This window comes from Triturus cristatus, chromosome 3_1 (genome assembly GCF_964204655.1).
Source record: "Triturus cristatus chromosome 3_1, aTriCri1.1, whole genome shotgun sequence".
Taxonomy (NCBI): Eukaryota; Metazoa; Chordata; class Amphibia; order Caudata; family Salamandridae; genus Triturus; species Triturus cristatus.
The window spans coordinates 738,194,936-738,215,274 of NC_140583.1; the positions used below are offsets into that span (position 1 = coordinate 738,194,936).

General features: G+C 42.6%; 1 protein-coding gene across 1 annotated transcript in view; it reads left to right on the forward strand.

Annotated features, from left to right (window-relative positions):
* LOC146860897 (uncharacterized) overlaps positions 1-20,339 on the forward strand; it is a 1,545,865-nt gene that overhangs the window by 337,559 nt on the left and 1,187,967 nt on the right. The window lies entirely within an intron of this gene.

Genomic DNA, 20,339 nt, shown 5'->3' on the forward strand with positions numbered 1-20,339 from the left:
GAGGAAGGGCGCAGAAGTGAACAGCAGTATTTTATTATGAATAAATATGCCGGGTTTACTGACAATTGACATTTGGGAGTTTTAAGATAGAGCACTTAGCCAACAATCATAAAAAAATTATGAACTACTCCCACATGAACCGATATCGGGACTACAATTTCCAGCATACCTAGCACTAGATTTAAGGCACAGCATATTGAAACAGCCAATAATTGTTACCACCTGACAAAGACGGAAGTCGAAACACATTGTGGTACCACTTGACCATTGCTGCAATAATAAAGAGCCGATCAATTACATTTCTGGGAGTGTGGCGTAATGTTTAACTATATATTATCTACTGGCAGTCGCCAGTAGATAGTTATAGTTACAACCTAGTTTCCATAGGAAATCTCAAAATTCTATTTTGAATAACTTTGGCGCCGGTTGACGAATCCTCGCGAAATTTTCAAAACTAATTGGGCGCTCCGTTCAGCTCCTACCCTGAAAGTCTCGGGGTGATTCGTCAAGCGGGGCCGAGAAAAAAGGGGGGTCCCAAAACGCGTTTTCCCCATGCATTTTTCCATAGGACCTTTAGACACAGCTACAGCCAGAACGGCTGAACAGAATTACTTGAAATTTGGCAAAGAGGTAGTCCTCAGGTCAGGCATGTGCCTTTTGCATATATGGTGTAAATCCGTTCAGTAGTTCCTGAGAAAATCAAAAGTAAAATCATATACATATCTGGGCGGAGCCTAACCACACATCTCATTGTGAGATCTGATTGGCTGTCAGCACTTCATCCAAGAAGTGTTGGCAGCCATCTTGGGACCAATATACATGATAGCACCTCATTAAAAAGCATTGCAGTTAATAGAAGGTTTTAAGACTTTAGTTACATTATAAATCATTTGTTGATGGTACCATACTCATTTTAGGAATTGTGGTATGTTCTAAGGTGATTTTACCATGTGAAAAAGCCTTCTGCTGGGATATCATGAATCATGTTTGAGAGAAAACTATTTTCACATGCTTTTCCCACAGAGGTTTGGAAGGTGATCTATAAGCTAAACTGAGAGCATATTTTCTGTAAATTCACATTATCTTTCTCAGTCATGTGAGAATGAAGTCTGACATTCTCAGTAAAACATGTACATCCAACAAGGGCAGAGACTGTCAGTTGATTCCTTTGTGTTCTACTGCAGCTTCCCAGAGTGTTCCAAAGAACAACTAGAGCGCTAACAGTCTTACTTATGACAAAGGTATGGCACACCTGAAGCCATCTTTATTGGAATAAAGTGGTACCATTTAAAACATTTAATTTAAAAAGGAACAAAATGAGAGGGTTCATTTTGCCATAGAATGTATGATTAGTGCTGCAGAAAGAAAAATTAGGGCACATTTTGAGTGACTTCTCAAATCCTCTTCTATTTCATTAAAGAATTCTGACATGCAGACTGAAACATGCACTTTCAATACCAGCAGCAGACTTCCCTGGTGAGCAGTAGCTTTACTACAGTGATCTAATGAGCAACTAGAGTGCTAACATTCTGAATTTATGGCAAATGTGTGACACATCTGAATGCCTTCTTCATTGAATCAAAGTAAAAAAACTGACAGTATGCCTACTGAGGAGACTGCAGTAAATGAGGAAATTAGGAAACTTCATAACACGTCTCCCAAGATGGCCACCAGAGACAAAAGAGCCCAAATGTAGCACAAATATCACCATTTAAAACATTTAATTTAAAAAGGAACAAAATGAGAGGGTTCATTTTGCCATAGAATGTATGATTAGTGCTGCAGAAAGAAAAATTAGGGCACATTTTGAGTGACTTCTCAAATACTCTTCTATTTCATTAAAAAGTTCTGACATGCAGACTGAAACATGCACTTTGAATACCAGCAGCAGACTTCCCTGGTGAGCAGTAGCTTTACTACAGTGATCTAAAGAGGAACTAGAGTGCTACCATTCAGAATTTATGGCAAATGTGTCACATCTGAATGCCTTCTTGATGGAACCAAAGTAAACAAGCATTGAAAATGCAATAGGTCTCGCCCTCGTTTAAGTTAAAGCAATTCTGTTTGTAATTAGGTGGCTTTTTAGCTTTGCTTTTATTAGTGTTTTTCAAACTTTCATGTAAATAACATGCATATCTGTATATGTATGCATGCATTTATATTTGTATTTATATAGATATGCAGATTATATATATGTTTATATATGTATGTAAATACATATATATACACATACATATATATAAATGCATATATGTGCATATGTGTGCGTGTAGAGAGAGGTAGAGTGAGGTAGAGAGGTAGAGATGTAGAGGTAGAGACGTAGAGGTAGAGAGGTAGAGGTAGAGGTAGAGAGGTAGAGAGGTAGAGAGTAGTAGAGAGAGAGGTAGAGAAAGGTAGAGAGGTAGAGAGTAGAGGATGAGTAATAGAGAGTAGAGAGTAGAGAGAGAGTAGTAGAGAGAGTAGTAGAGAGTAGTAGAGAGAGTAGCAGAGAGTGAGTAGGAGAGAGTAGTAGTGAGTAGTAGAGAGTGAGTAGTAGAGAGTAGTAGCGAGTGAGAAGTAGAGAGTAGTAGAGAGTAGTAGAGAGTGAGTAGTAGAGGGTGTAGTAGAGAGTAGTAGAGAGTGAGTAGTAGAGGGAGTAGTAGAGAGTGAGTATTAGAGAGTGAGTAGTAGAGAGTAGTAGAGAGTGAGCAGTGGAGACTGAGTAGCAGAGAGAGAGTAGTAGAGAATGAGTAGTAGAGAATGAGTAGTAGAGTGAGTAGTAGAGAGTAGTAGAGAGTGAGTAATAGTAGAGAGTGAGTAGTAGAGAGTAGTAGAGAGTGAGTAGTAGAGAGTAGTAGAGAGTAGTAGAGATAGAGTAGTAGAGAGTGAGTAGTAGAGAGTGAGTAGTAGAGAGTGAGTAGTAGAGAGAGAGTAGTAGAGAGAGTGAGTAGTAGAGAGTAGTAGAGAGAGTAGTAGAGAGTAGTACAGAGTGAGTAGTAGAGAGTGATTATTAGAGAGTAGTGAAGAAGTAGAGAGTGAGTAGTAGAGAGTAGTAGAGAGTGAGTAGTAGAGTGAGTAGTAGGGAGTAGTAGGGAGTAGTAGAGAGTGAGTAGTAGAGTGAGTAGTAGAGAGCAAGTAGTAGAGAGTGTGTAGTAGAGAGAGAGTAGTAGAGAGTAGTAGAGGGTGAGTAGTAGAGAGTGAGTAGTAGAGAGAGTAGTAGAGAGTAGTAGAGTAGTAGAGAGTGAGTAGTAGAGAGTGAGTAGTAGAGAGTAGTAGAAAGTGAGTAGCAGAGAGAGTAGTAGAGAGTAGTAGAGAGTAGTAGAGTGAGTAGTAGAGAGTGAGTAGTAGAGAGAGAGAGTAGTAGAGAGTGAGTGGTAGAGAGTAGTAGAGTGAGTAGTAGAGTGAGTAGTAGAGTAGTAGAGAGTGAGTGGTAGAGAGTAGTAGAGAGTGAGTAGTAGAGAGTGAGTAGTAGAGAGTAGTAGAGTAGTAGAGAGTAGTAGAAAGTGAGTAGTAGAGAGTGAGTAGTAGAAAGTAGTAGCAAGTGAGTAGTAGAGAGTGAGTAGTTTAATTTAAAAGGAACACAATGAGGAGGTTCATTTTGCCATAGAAATTATGATTAGTGAGGAAAAAAGAAAAATTAGGGCATATTTTGAGTGACTTATCAAATCCTCTTCTATTTCATTAAAAAATTCTGACATGCAGACTGAAACATGCACTTTCAATACCAGCAGCAGACTTCCCTGGTGAGCAGTAGCTTTACTACAGTGATCTAATGAGCAACTAGAGTGCTACCATTCAGAATTTATGGAAAATGTGGGACACATCTGAATGCCTTCTTGATGGAATCAAAGTAAACAAGCATTGAAAATGCAATAGGTCTCGCCCTCGTTTAAGTTAAAGCAATTCTGTTTGTAATGAGGTGGCTTTTTAGCTTTGCTTGTATTAGGGTTTTTCAAACTTTCATGTACATACCATGCATATGTATGCATATATGTATATGTTTGCATGAATTTATATTTATATAGATATGCAGATTATATTTATATGTTTATATATTCACTGAAAAAACCATAGGTTTCACACACGTTATAGTTACGAATTAGCATTTAAAAAACCTTGCAAATTCACTTAAAAAACCATAGGTTTCACACATGTTATAGTTAGCTGGACATTTCACTCGTAAAAAAACAATGAAATTCCCCCGTCATAGTTAGTGCAGGCAACTATAACTCACGCGACCGCAATCCTCTGCTGATGACGTCAGATGTTACATCACTGTATTTAGACACTTATTTACCCATGTCTTCTTCCATTAATCTTTAGCTATACATATATTACAAATATTTATTTTTCATAAATACACATATGTCATCAGTGATGTAATATCTGACGTCATCAGCAGAGGATTGCGGTCGCGTGAGTTATAGTTGCCTGCACTAACTATAACATGGGAATTTCATTGGTTTTTTACGAGTAAAATGTCCAGCTAACTATAACATGTGTGAAACCTATGGTTTTTTAAGTGAATATATATATATATATATATTCACTGAAAAAACCATGGGTTTCACACACGTTATAGTTAGGAATTAGCATTTAAAAAACCTTAGAAATTCAGTGAAAAAACCATAGGTTTAACACATGTTATAGTTAGCTGGACATTTTACTCGTAAAAAACCAATGAAATTCCCCCGTTATAGTTAGTTCAGCTAACTATAACTCGCGCGCCCGCAATGCACTGCTGATGACGTCACATATTACATCACTCATGACATGGTCAGTGACATCACTCATGACATCACTGATGACATCTCAAATGACATCACTGATGACATCACTGATGACATCATCCAGTGAATGTGTGTTTTTCTGAAAATTAAATATGTTTTATATATGTATATCTCAAGGTCGATGGAAGAATAAATGGGTATATAAGTGTCTAAATGGATGATTTTTATTTGAAAAATTGATTGTGTAACTGACTGATTAAGTGTATCATAGTGAATACATGGCTTAGTGAGTATTGTTTAAATATTTAAATATCTGTATCAGTCTCTCTCTTTGTGTATAAGTGGCTGCATGGGTTGGTGAGTAGCTACATGAGTGTCTATATAGGTTATTTGTTGGTTTTTTGAGTATCAGTGTCTGATGTCTGTATGGTTTGGTGGGGGGTATTACGTAGTGCATAGGTGCATGAATGAATGACTCAGTCTTTGTATGTGTTGAAGTCAGCATGTGTGCAGGACTCTATGGGTGCATGAGTGTGTGTATGGGTGTGTTAGTGAGTGATTGACTGTCTCTATAGTGTCTTTATGAGTAACTACATATGTTTTAAACTAGTATATGTGACTATTGGTGTATATAAGTGAGTATATGTGAGAGTGAGAGATTGAAAGAGTTCCTGAAAGAATAAGTATGTGGTTCTATAAGTGATTGTTTAAAAGAGTAAGTATGTGTAAGTTTCCGTAAAAGTAAGTGTGGTGGTGTGTGTATAACTGTATATTTAAGTAAATGGATGTTTGATTCTTTATTAGCATGAGAGACTATGTGTGTGAGTAACTCCATGGATGAGTGGCATTGTGTAACAGGGTGTATAGGTGTATGAGTACATATGATGAGTGAGTACATGTATGAGTGACTGTATAGGACTGTTGGTGAATGAGTGGATGTGTATGTGAATCTTAGAATTACTGAAGAGGTTGTTGTAATTGGTATTGGTATGTCCATTGTTTTGAAAATGTTAGTTTGTATTTTTGAGTGTGTGTATCAAAGGTTATATTAGGGGAAGAGGAGCTCTGCCACTCTATCTCAAGGATGATGTCATCAGTGATGTCATCAGTGATGTCATTTGAGATGTCATCAGTGATGTCATGAGTGATGTCACTGACCATGTCATGAGTGATGTAATATGTGACGTCATCAGCAGTGCATTGCGGGCGCGCGAGTTATAGTTAGCTGAACTAACTATAACGGGGGAATTTCATTGGTTTTTTACGAGTAAAATGTCCAGCTAACTATAACATGTGTTAAACCTATGGTTTTTTCACTGAATTTCTAAGGTTTTTTAAATGCTAATTCCTAACTATAACGTGTGTGAAACCCATTGGTTTTTTCAGTGAATTTGCAAGGTTTTTTAAATGCTAATTCCTAACTATAACGTGTGTGAAACCTATGGTTTTTTCAGTGAATTTGCAAGGTTTTTTAAATGCTAATCCCTAACTATATCGTTTTTGAAACCTTTGGTTTTTTCAGAGAATTTGTATGGTTTTTTATATGCTAAGTTATGTATTTTTAATTAAAGATATTTTTTTTTATTTAAATAAAATTACTTTATATTCATTTATATATTATCTGTATTTTTTTATAAATTATTTTTTTTTAAAATTCAATTTGGATATTTTTTTTTATTTAATTTTTTTAATTATTTTATGTCCACTTTTTTTTTTTTTTATAAATTCTTGGGGTGCGCGCTCTGAGCGCGCACCTAGTACTATTTTATGAATTCCGGCGTACGTTATTTACGTACGCAAATATACTTAATGGTGCGCGCTGGGAGCGCGCACCCAGTACGTATGCGTACGTACGTACGCATGCGTCCTACGCCCTCGACGCGGTTTACTTCCGCATACGCTAAAATTATGCGCAATAACGGTTGCGTATACGCGTGTTCAACGTATGCGCGCTAGGTACGCGTATATGACGTATGCACCTTCGCGTTTACGCGTTCGTGCATACGTCATCGCGGGGTGCGCGCACGGAGCTTGCGCAGTGCGCGCACCTCGGGTTTATACATAATAAAACAATATTTCTTATTGGTTATCATTACTTTCAGTTTCTAATTGTATCAATACCACACCCAATCCCCTCATGGCAAGTCATGTGATCAAGAATCTTCACTTTTGATTGGTTTGAAGTACTTTCTGTTCCAGATTCTTCCCAAACCACACCTACTCCCCTCATTATTAGTTCTGATTCCTTTGGAGAAGGAGCTATTCTGTTGTTGAGAGACAATGGCTGAACAGCAACCTACTTCAGACAGTGAGCAGGACACTCTTGAGAGGCAGAGGAACAGGAAGCAGAAAGACAGCTTTATATGGCAGTTTTTCACTTTTCCAGAGAATGAGAAAAAGGTAAATGCACCGAAAGTTACATGTGTACTTTGTAAAAAAGTCTTATCTCGTGGGAATCCTAACAAGAAATATTCTTTTAGCATTCACACTATGTTGAGACATGTTTACAAAATGCATCCAGTATCTTATCGTCGAGCTTCTGGAGAAAACCCTCCACCTGCTCAGCCGACGACATCAGCAGCAGCTCAGCCGAGCCCATCTTCGGCAGCTCAGGGGAGCACTTCAGCTGCGATGGTGCCTTCACCTGTTTCTTTACCTCTTGTTGGTCCACCTTGTTTGGCGAGGTTGTCTACACGGTGCACTGATTGCGGTTCTCTTATTTCTGTGGGGGAGACCAGTCTTGATCTCCTTCAGAGAAAATTTGATGCGCATACGTGCACTAGGCCATAGATGTTTTTTCTTTTTTTGCGTTTTTCTCTTCCTGTTTCCCTCCATTAACTCAAGGGCTCTTTTAAGAGCCACTTATAAACTTAATCAAACAAATTTTGTTTTTAGAATTTTTTTTTGAAATTTTTTTGAGGTGCGCGCACCCTGCGCGCACCCATGTTTTTTTTAATTTTTTTTTTTTTTGAGAGACTACAATTAAAAATTGAAAATGTGATTGTACAGAAGTACAAACCTCAAAACCCCACTCGCTTAAATGCGTTTTTTTTAAATTTTGTTTTATTAAGTTTTTTTTCGGGTGCGCGCTGGGTGCGCGCACTCGGCGATATTTTTTTACAAAATATTAACCTTTTTTTTTGCCCTACAAGGTCCTACTTTAACCCCCTTACAATGCCTACTGGGTCTATTTCTACCCACTCTGCCCCCTTTTCAAGTTCTCCCCCTTTGTTTATCACCCCCTCTTTATGCGATTGACAAAATGGCGGCCGCCGCTTCCTGATTTCCACCGATTCGAATGTTTACTCGAAGATCTAACAACCAATCAGAATTGCGCTCGCGCACGGCGAGGTGCGCGCACCCAGCGCGCACTCTGCGCGCTTATATATATACATATTGATTTAAAGGCTATTTTCTCAGAATCTACTGAACAGATTTACACCAGACCTACAAAAGGCACTTTCTTGACCTGGGGACTACCTCTCTGCCAAATTTCTAGTAATTCTGTTCAGCCGTTCGGGCTGTAGCCCTGTCTAAAGGTCCTATGGAAAAATGCATGGGAAAAACGCGTTTTGGGACCCCCCTTTTATCTCAGCCCCCGCTTGACGAATCCCCCCGAGACTTTCAGGGTAGGAGCGGAGCGTAGCGCCCCACCTATTTTGAGAAATTCGCGAACATTCGTCGACCGGCGCCAAAGTTATTCCAAATAGAATGTTGCGGATTTCCTATGGAAAAGGGGTCCTAACTATAACTACCTACTGGCGACCGCCAGTAGGTAATATATATATATATATATATATATATATATATATATATATATATATATATATATAGAGAGAGAGAGAGAGAGAGAGAGAGAGATATTTTCACTGAAATAACCAAGGGTTACAGGGACATTGTAGAAAAGCACAAATTTCACTCTTATAAAACTAGCTCAGGTAACTATAATTGCTGAATTCCCCTGGTATTGTACAAGTCCAATCCCACCTGTAACGTCCGTGTAACCTTTGTTATTTTCAGTGGATTTTTACTTTTTTAAAATTCTTTTTCCTAACTATAGCATCACTGTAACCTTTCGTTTTTTCAGTAAATTTCTAAGGTTCTCTAATTTTAATTCTTAACTGTAACCTGTAACTTTTGACAGTGAGAGTGTGAGTGAGTGTATGAATGTCTGAGTTGGTGTGTGAGTTCCTGTGTGAGTATCTAAGTGGATGTGTGAGTGTCTGAAAAGGCATGCCAGTGGCTTCATAAGTGTCTCACTGGGTGTGTGAGTGGATGCATAAGTGCCTGAGTAGGTCTTGAGTGGGTGTGTGAGTGTTTGAGTGGGTGTCTAAGTGGTGCATGCATGTCTGAGTGGGTCTGAATGGGTGTGAGAATGTCTGAGTGGCTTTGTGAGCACCTCCATGTGTGCATGAGCCAGTATGGGAGTGAGTGCATGAGTGTCTGAGTAGGTCTGTGAGTGGGTGCATGAGTCTCTGAGTGCGTGCCTGAGTGGGTGCATACGTTTCTGAGTAGGTGTCTCAATGGGTCTGTGAGTAAGTATGACAGTGTCTGAATAGGTTTATGAGTGCCTCAAGAGTGTGTGAGTTCATCTGTGAGGGGGTGCATGAGTCCCTGAGTGGGTCTATGAGTCTGAGTGGTTCTGTGAGTGGGTGTGTGAGTCTCTGAGTGAGTCTGTGAGATTGGTTCTTGAGTGTCTGAGTTGTCTGTGAGAGGGTGTATGAATGTCTAAACAGGTCTGTGAGTGAGTGTGGGAGTGTCTGTGTTGGGTCTGTGAGTGGGTCTGTGAGTTGGTAAGCAGCTCTGTGAGAGGCCAGGCCACATTTGAATGGGGGTATGGGGCCGTGCGATGCCCTACCCTGGGCCGATTTAGGGCTGGGCTGCATGAACTCCTCCCAGGGCCGAATTTAGCCCCAGGGACGCCATCCCTGGGGCCCGACTTTAACTGAATTGGGGAGGGGGGCAGCGCAGCCTAGCTGATTTCGGCCCCAGGGACCCCATACCCCAGAGAATCACCCTAATTCAATAGGAGAAGCAGTCTGCTCCGCCCCCTTCCCTGGGCCGATTTCAGCCCCAGTGACCCCATTCCCTGGGGCCTGGCCATAAACAAATGGGGAAGGGGGCCACACAGCCCCCTTCCTAGTCCAATTTCAGCCTGGGGACTGCATACCCTGGGGCCCAGCCTTAAACAGGTGGGGTATGAGCCCCCCTCCATGGGCAGATTTAGGCCCCCAGGTCCCCATCCCGCGGGGCCCAACGATGTGTCTCTGGGTGCCCTGGGGCCTTGGGGCTTCCCTTCAACCCCTAAGGAATGTATGGTGTGTACCCTGTGGGGGAACCAGGGGACATACATTTAATAATGCAGGCCCTGGGGGATGGGGCCCTCAGTGGCCGGAAATGACTTGGAGAGGGAGGCCATGTGTCCCCCTTCCCCTTTAATAAAAAAGGCCCTGTGGATGGGGTCCTCAGGGGCTAAACAGGCTAAGGCTTGGGTTCCACCCAGTCCCCACCCCACCCTTTTTAATAAAAAAAAGGCCCTGCAAGGGATCCACAGGGCCTAAAGAGACTCAGAGAGGGGGCTGCATGGCCACTCCACTTTTGACAGGTTTTGGCCATGGAATGGCTCCCCAGGGCCTATAATGGCTCGAGTATGGTGGTCCAGTGCCCCTCTCCTTTAAAAAAAGGCCCTGGGGATGGGTTCCCCTGGACCTAATAAGGCTCAGAGAGGGGTGCCACATGGCCCCCTTCCTTTTAAAATTAATAAGGCACTGGGGGATGGGATACACAGGACCTAATGAGTCTTAAGGAAGGTGCCACACCAGCCCCCTCTCCTTTAAAATATATTTAACCCTGGGGGATGAGGTCCATAGGGCCATAATAGGTTTAAGGAGGGAGGCCACGCCCCCCCCCTTTCAAAATAAAGGCCCTGGGAGATGGGGTCCCTAGGGGCAGAGCCTGTGGCCAACCCCCTGCCGCACAAAAGCTGAAGGCTGTGCGAAGCATGGGCATGGCTGCATGTGGGGGATTGGCAGCAGAGCCTGACCACAGGCCAGGCTGTACAGCCAACCCCTTTGGCTGTGCGAGGCAGGGTGTGTGGATTTGCGTATCATGACTAAATATTACTTAATGTTGAAAAAAATACTAGATATTCACTAAAAAAAACAAAAGTTAAAGTAATGTTATATTTAGGTGAAATGTCCAGTAACAACGTAATGTTTTAGACTCTAAAAACCACTGAAATTTACCAGTTATAGTTATATCACCATGCACTGCTAATTATCCCACATATTATATCACTCATGACATCTTTTATGACACCATTGATGATATCACTGCAACATTTGAAGTGAAATTATTCATGAGAAAACTGTGCATGGCAGGGTGTGTGATAGTGTTACCTTCGAGCAGCAGTTATGGTTACTTGAGATACCTCTAACTATAACTGTTGAATTTCCATGGCCTTGCGTGTGTTAAATCTGAACCTAACTATAATGTCCCACTAACCTTTGGGTTTTTAGTGAAAATATCTATATATATATAGATAGATATAGATATATATATATATCCTCTGTGCACGGTGGGCACGCTAGTTTATGGTTAACTTAGGGCACGAGTTAAAGTTATTTGAAATAAATATAACAGGTAAATTTCAGGGATTTTTAGAGTTTAAAACATTGCGTTGTTCTGAATTATAACATTACTTCAACCTTTGTTTTTTTCTGTGAATTTCTCCTGTGCTTGTATTTTTAGCTCCCCCAGGTGGGCCAGGTCCCGGGTGAGGAATTCTTTATATTAATATAGGGAGAGATAGAAAGATGCACATGTAGCCCCCCTCCCCGGGCTGATTTTGGCATTGTTAGAAAAGGGGAGGGGCATTCCACCCCCCTCCTCTGGCACATTAGGCCCTAGGGTCCTCTCCACCGGGGTCTGGCACAATTAGAAAGGGTAGAGGCCATGAGGATCCCCTTCAGGAGCCCTTATTGGCTCTGGGCACCCCATCCCACAGAGCCAGCTCCTGCTATGTCGACGGGGGACCTAGAAGTGGTGCAGAGAGGGAAACCTGTGTTTGCTCTTGCTTCGCTGGAGCAATTTCAAAGATCCCGCCAAGCGAGAGCAAACATGAAGTCCACACCTAACTGGAAGGAGCTTTAAAAATGCTCCCCCCAGCTGGGAGGCAACTGGGAGCAGAACTGCTTCCCTGCCCACAGTGATACAGGCACGGAAACAGATCTGAATATTGATCCTGCCCTCAGAGAGCAGCATTTTTATCTGCTCCCTGTGGGCTGGAGCAATGTCACATGCCCACAGATTCGGGGTCCAGCTGGGACTACAGGGGCCTTGGGGCGCCCCCGCCACCTCCCAGCCAGGATATGGTGGGTGCCCTGGGTGGGCACCAGTACTCCCCAGCAGAGGCACATGGTAAAGCAAGAAAGCACCTGGGGGCTCCACATTCACCAAATGAGGCACATCAAGAGAGAATTTTCAGAATAAAGCATGGTGTTTTATTAGTGCCAAACTCTCTAACAGAAAGGCTTTCCCAGATGTCAAATGAAAACAACATGCAAATGTAAATATACATAAATAAATGTGAAAACAAATGAAAATAATAAACACTTACAAGTCAGATAATAATGAACATTCACAAGTGAAATGGAAGGGAGCAAAACCTAAGCAGATAATAACAACGATAATAATAATGGAAGAAACAAGGGCTGTCCAATGCAAGTAATCAAATACAAGAAATAAACACTGTCAAATGAAAGACTCAAATATAAAGAGCATGTATACACAGCATGGAAGCATATTTAAATATATTCACAGAATACATCAGATAATGCCAATGAACAAGAATAAATCAATGTGCACACAGATAAAAACACATATCTCAATACCAATGATCAGAGAAAATACCTCACTGGCTGAAATATCTTCATTTTAGCCCACACAAGACTGGGGAATCCCAAATTACAATCCTGGGGTCAAGAGACTCCTCATTCCGGGAAATGCAGCACTGAGTAGATGAACCAATCTCTCAGGAAAACCTGGTTTTCGAGCCAAACAACCCCAATTTTTATAATATTATCAATGCATGAAAAGGTTGGAAAAGACACCAAATATGTCAAGGAACATACTGGTGCTGGCCAGGCTCCTGCAAGCATTCCAAGGCAAAGGATTTCTCACAAATTCTCTTTGCGCCCCAACACTACCTGTTCCAGCCCATTATCTAAGTGATGCCCGAGACAAAAAATACCTCAAAGAGGAAAACAATCTGGAACTTGAATAACTTAAATAAACGTGAGTAACCTGGGGGTCTGCTTGTGTGTGCAGAACTCAAGCTAGGCAGAGTCAGAATTCAATATAGAGTTAGAGTATTTTAAAGTCCATAGTTAAAACTTAATTTCTCAATACACAACATTATGCACATTTGTGTACCACTGCCTACAGCACTACACTCTGGGACAGAGCAGCATATTCCACACATTTCTCTCTCTCATGCTTTCAAAAGCACATCCTACACGTTCTGTTGCCGGTGAGGCTATTTGGAAATACTCCTACTCTGAAACTACAACGAGACATGAAATGAAATCACAGGTCAAATTGCAAGTGCAAAAAATATGATATTGTACATTCAAAATGGAGTGAAATAAAACACATAGAGTCAATTAAAAGAATGGTAGTCAAAGGCCATCACATAATCCCAATACATAGGAGTGCATGTAGCAATACAGAAGAGGGGCTGCACCACTCCCATCCCAAATTAGTTATTTGCTGAGCCCTGGGGTGTGGGGTCCCTTGTCTCGAAATCAGCCCGGGGAGTGGGGTGCCTGCCCCCTCCCCATTATAAAAGGTGCTGGGCCCCATGGGATAGGATTCCCAGGGCTAAAATCAGCCCAGGGAGAGGGGCTTTATGCCCCCTCACCCTTCAGAATATGGCCTGGCCCTGTGGTGACTCCCTGTACCATAAATATAAAGGTGGGTCTCGGAGAATGTGGTCCCTGGGCAATAATTGGCACATGCCCCCCCACAAAATGTGCTGGGGGATGGGGCCACTGGGGCTGGAATAGGCCTGGAGAGGGGGACTCTGTTCACCCCTCCCAGGTTTGCTACCTTTGGGGGCTGGCCACCACCCCCAGCTGTGCATGGCTGAAGGCAGTGAGCAGTGTGGAGCTGGCTGCATGCGGGGGAGGACGCAGGGCAAAGCCATAGCTATATGCCAGAGCCTGTGGCCAACCCCCTTCCCCTTCTGCACTGAAGGCTGTGTGCAGCAGCTGTTGAATTAACGTATGGTAGGTAAATATTACTTTACTTACTAGAAATCCAATGAAAAACAAAGGTTACAGCAAAGTTACAGTTAAGAAATAACATTAAAAAACATTAGAAATTCACTAAAAAACAAAAAGGTTACAGGGGCGTTATAGTTAGGTTCAGATTTTACACACAAAAAGCAATAGAAATTCAGCAGCTATCTCAAGTAACTACAACTCGTGTCCTAAGGTAGCTATAGCTGGCACCCTCACAATCCACTGCTAATTACACCATATATTACATCAATCATGACATCTTTTATGACATCAATGATAATATCACTGCAACATTTGCTGTAACATTAATAATGAGAAAACTGCATGGTAGAGCGTGAGTAAGAGTTACCTTAGGGCACAAGTTATGCTTACTTGAGATAACGCTAACTATAACTTCTGAATTTCTATGGTTTTGTGTGTATAACATTTGAACATTACTATAACGTCCCTGTAACCTTAGGTTTTTTTGTGAAAATATGTATAAATACACTGAAATTGAGAAGTTATAGTTATCTCTAGTTACTATAAATCTTGCCCCAAGTTCATTATAACTCACGACCTCTTCATGCACAGTCTTGTTATCACTGATGATATTACAAATGTTGCAGTGATGTTATTAATGGCGTTATAGACCTTATCATAAGTGATGTAATATGTGGGGTAATTAGCTGTACATGGTAAGGGTGCAGGTTATAGTTAACTTAAGGCACAAGTTACAGTTTTCAGTGAATTTCTAGTTTTGTTTTACGGTTAATTAATTTGTTATTACCATACATAAAGCCAACACCTGGCCGAACACAGCCTTTTGCAACACCAAAATATAAAAAGTGAGCCTATTCCCATCATGAAGGGGTGAGCATATCAATATATACAAATGGATATGCCGAGGTTAGTGGGGGTGTCTGATTCCCTGGTCCACTGCCATCACTGCCACGTCACTGGGGGAGACTTCAACTCCCAGTCCACCACACACTTGGAGGAGTGATCACCGAGAGCCAGCAAGGGAGCTGAGCTGTCCTCCAATGAGTGCTCAAAGAGCTACCGGCTTCTCTGCTGCATGGGACGTGCTGGGGTTTTGTGGTGGTATCTGAGCCCCTGGTTTAACACCATCATTGCTGCATCACTGGTGGAGAGTTCAACTCCCAGTCCACCAAGCACTCGAAGCGCTACCAGCTTTCACTCTGCACGGGACACACATATGCCGCGCTTCCAGACCATGCCAGGATCAAGGGCAGGACCATGTCTTTGCCCGTGCATTGTGGGATAAGGCTGGGCTGGACTACTCCTGGAACTTCTGCTGTAGGAAAGCAGGATCGGTGACTATTGTTGCTACTCCTGCCTATACTTAATGTCTCCTTAATCAGCAACCTCTTGACCTAACAGCCACAGTTAATGATTATTCGTAACTGGAGCTTCATTATTGGGCCCAATTCACATTCAATCTAAGACACTGGCTGTCTTGTAAGTTTGGGAGACCTGACCATTAGTTGCTGTAGCTCTAATTAGGATCTACGTTGGTGTGGTAATGGGAATGCCCTGGAGGGTCCAAATTTATCTCTCCACCCACATAAAATACATCAATTGATAGAGTGCTCCACAGGGCTGTAGGAGCTGTGGCAACGGAAATAGAGTTGGTAGAGAGGTGCTTCTCCCTGGACTCTGGTGCTTGTTTGTCGACTACAGTCTGGCTGACTGATTCTTTAGTCATCACCGCTGTCCCTGAGAATAGGATTTGTACAAATAATGAACCAAATGGAGCCACTGCTCTTCAACCAGACGCATCAAAGGGATCTTCTACCCTACAGGACAGAAGTCTGGAACCTCAACCGATCGCTAAAGGAAAGTGGAAGTGCATGTCAAACAACCAGATCATAGCGGAGGATGTGGACGGCCCCTCATCTGTCACCCCTCCATGTCCAACTGGAGCTCCATTAGTAAAAGGGGCTGTTTTTTTGCCAGAACTTACACTACTGCTTGTACACCTAGCATTAGTGGAACAGACATGCAAGTAAATCTTAAAACTCTGACTTCTATCACAAGAAGCAATGGCAATTGGCAATGGTGATTCAAGTTGTTCCATCACATCCCCTGAGACCAAAGCTTTATGCTCTGCCCTCACAAGGCCTGTACCAGTTGCTTCCATTTCTTCTTCCTGCAAAACAAATGACTCAAAGAACTCAAACCCCACCCGCCTTTCAGTCTGGAGGCTCAAAAAATAAAATTCCAGGAAAATTAACAAAAATGTTGAGAGTCATCACACGGTGGACCACAATCAAAGTCATAGGCTACTGATTATTAACCTACCACCTGTATCCTGTCCATATGTGGCTTTCTAGTCAGGCATCCCAGAACTCGGCAAAAGTCAGAGGGAAAAACAGGAGGAACGAACTAACAAATGCCTGCATTGGCTCATGAGGAATAACAACTATCCACTTTCATTGGCTTGTAATATACTTCTAACTTGCACAGTTAGATGGATTTGAGAGGGTCGCATTGACCGCCCAGGTGATTATATCATCAATAATATTAAAGACCCCAATCTATCATGCAAACTCATAGCAGATGAGGTGAAAAGGCAGGATCGCGATTCAGCCATCTCCCTCTTACCTCTGGGATACTTCTATAAACCCTCCCACATGTATTCTGGGACTATTTGGTCCCTTCACCACAGTGTCCCTCCTTTACAGTGGGGCTTCCAAATTGTCAAGTGCGCCATAACAGGTTATTTACCATTCCTGTTACTTAAAGATTTGATGCACTGGAGGGAGTAGATTGACCCCCTAATATGGTTGCACAGAGCAATAAAATCTGTGAGGGGGATTTCGAAAATGCTCATGAAGTTTGGCCCTGTGGTTCGAGAAGTGGGAGAATTTCCTCCTCAATGCCATATTCATGCAGAAATATGGCCCAAGCAGAACAACTTCTTTAGGCCGCTAATAGACCTATAGGGGGTCTGTCTAATATAGTTAGCATAGACACTGATCTGTCCACTGTATTCCAAACGATAGACAAAGCTATTAGATTGGGCTATTTAGTTGAACCTCTACACCCAATCAAGGTGGTTGAATCAGTCACAAAGTGTCCTAACTTAAGTACAGGGGTATTCCAAGCCAGGGACTTCAGCCTGGAATATACATCAATGGTTGGGCCCCAAGATCAAATTGGAATAAGGGTGATACCAAGCTTTGCACATGCTAATAATGTGACACAAGTTCTGTCTTGGTATGTTGCTGGACTTAATACCAAACTTGATTGTACTGAATGGGGATGTTTTATTGGCCAGGTTGATGTTTGTTGATTCCAAGAAACCTGGCAGAGAAAGGCTCCTCAACATGCAGGTTATTTTGCCTTTATAAAGGAAGCAGTCAGTGGGGAAAGGGGCAGACCATCGTGGGATAACAACCTGGATAGGTGCACATCTGGGCTGTTCATCACAACTGATTGAGATCATCCCTGATGACATCCTTTGTATACATCTTTGATTTCCCTCTAAATTAAATATCTACCTGAATAACATTTACTCAAGACACGTAGGTATTGGGCAGGAATCCCCAAGCATGAAAGTCCTAGCTACACACATTGCAACATTGCGAGAGGGCGCTTGCAAAAAAGTGGGGTTGATTTTAATTGTCAATTTTAGCCTCCAGAAGCATGCACTGATGATTCCCCACAAATTGATGACAGGCGGTGGCTAGTCCTGGTCTAGTCTATACCTTCCATTAAGAAATGGTCCCCATTGACTTTACTAATTAATGCTCTCATACTAATTAAGTCTGTATGCTCCCTGTAATGAGGGAACACCATCAGATAGGAAAGGGGCGCACACTTTTAATCGGACAGGTAGTTCAAGCTTAACAGATTACATCTTGGTGGATGTTATACTTTGGCAGCATGTCACAGACATGACTATCATCCCAAAGCATGACAGTGATCACAATGTCCTAGTATTACATTTAGATCTCCCAGTACGTGGGAACACTGCCATATGGAACAAACGCTTTGATGGTAGGCAGAAATTGGCAGCCAATAGGTGTAGAATCAGATGGAGTGCAATAATGTGCAGCCTATACTCAATAAAGGTAATCTACCATGTGGTCCCGAGTAGTCTAGATGACCTGTGCAATTTAGTACCCCCACTAGGTGATATAGATACACTACAGAGGATAGGTGAGATCCATATGTCACTCTCTGGAGATCTCAATGAATTTGTTCAAGTGGAAGCCTAAACTCTGGGGGTTAGAAAGAGCCAGCCTTCATGGTTCAATAAACAGTGCAGATTAGCTAAATCTGCAGTGATTAAGGCAATAACGTCCCAAGACACAATCCTAATACAGACTATGAGAGCATCCTATAAAAAACTGTTTTTTCTGCCAAAAGAGAGTGGGACTGGGGGAGGTGGGAAGCCATGCTCAGTGCTACCAAGCTCAATGATCACACTGCCTTTTGGAACTTAGATTTAACAGGGAACTCTGAGGGCATTGCAGTGATAGATAATAATATAGTGGCTGATGAACGAAAAGTGCATTTCACAACCTTATTTGGTGAGATGCCAGGTGCCCCGCTCCTCCGGATGCAAATAATGGTAATGACATAACAGGCACAGAGTCTGTAAGTATCAATACTGAGTATATACCTGTCACAATAGATGAAGTAATCATGGCTGTAAGAACGATAACTCCCTAGAAAGCACCAGGCATTGATAAAATACCTGGAGACCTATTCTCGATAGAACACAAGGTTTGAGGCCCCTACCTATTATTAATATTTAATGCCATCCAGGAAGGGATGCCCATCACACACCTTTGGGCAGGAGCTGAAATTCTCCCCATATACAAAAACTTTCCCCCTGCTCCCTAAAAACTACAAACCAATCAGTCTAATAGATATAACACAAAATATGTTTTGTAAGGTCATGTTAGATAGGTTATAGGAGTAGATCGGGACCATTGAGATTCTAAACGCCGTCTAAGCTGGGTTTTGACATCGTAGCTCAACCATCGATCAAGTGTTTAGGCTGCAACTACTATATTGGAAAGCTGCAGACCTTGAGGAGGGCAGCCTTATGGCCTGATTACAAGTCTGATGGTCTCTGGACCCCCAGACTCGCGGTGACAGTGGTCCAACCTCTGGATTACGACTCTCTGTGAGTCGTTCCTGTGGTAGGCCACCAGCTGAGCCAGGGAACCGCTGTTCTCTGGCGGTGCACGGCAAAGGGGCAATGCAATATGCTCTGAAGGACTGGCGCAGTCCCACCAAGCATATTACAAGTTTCTCCATCACCAGCCTTTTGATGGCAGTGAGCCCGCCACAAAAAGGCTGGCTGTGGGGAAAAAAAGAAGGCCCTACAGAACCCTCATGGACCCCCCTCCATAGGGATGCATTCAGGGTGGCACAACATGTGCCCCCCTGTCTGCTTGCACCCCCATTTCCAGCACAATCACCTTATACATAAATGACCTTGTCAACTATTTGAATACCTGTGATAGACCCCTAATGGCACCACCAAGTAAAACAATATATATAACATATATCTCTTGAAGGGAATTATGTGGTGCTCCTTTAAACAAGTACTGAATAATAAACTAGCAGCTCCTGCCACAAACTTATTATTCACTTTTTAGAAAAATAATTTACTATGTGTGTCCCTGGACATCCAAATATCATTTTTCTGGCCATACCACAGAGAAAATGTTTCTGTATTGAGGGGCAGGAGGCACATAGCCCCCCCTTACCGAGCCACTCGAGTGCATTCTTTTTTAAATATGGCGAGGGGAGAGCCAGGTCCCCCTCCTGGAGCGAGCAGGAGCCCCAGGGACCTCATCCCCTGGGGCCTTTCTTTTAAAATGTAGAGGGGGTGGTTAAGATGGTGGACGGATAGTACTTGCTCTGCAGTCTCTCCATCCCCGCCACAGGGCCCACATGGATCTATGGCCAGCCTGCTTTCCCTTTGAGCCCAGAATTGAAGCTCACTATGCCCGTTATATGGTAGAGGAAGCAGCTCCATTTTTTCCTCCCCCGCCTTCCTCCTGATCGAGAACATCGGTGATGGCCCTGAGTCTGCAAAGGCTGGCCAAGAACCAATGGGTCTGAGGATCTGCGCAGGGACAGCATGTGATTCCTCCTCTATTGTGCCACAACTTGGATGGTGGTCTCATACGCCAAGGGACACCCCGAAGGGATAATAGTGCGACTGACCTGATCTCTGAGTTGGGAGTAGAGCTGTGGGGAGCTGTGGTGCCCAACCTCCAGGAGTAGGACTTGGCTGCAAGTCCGGCAGGTTCCTTTTGGCCCATGAGAAAGTGACAAGCCAGATGGCACTGATGTGGAA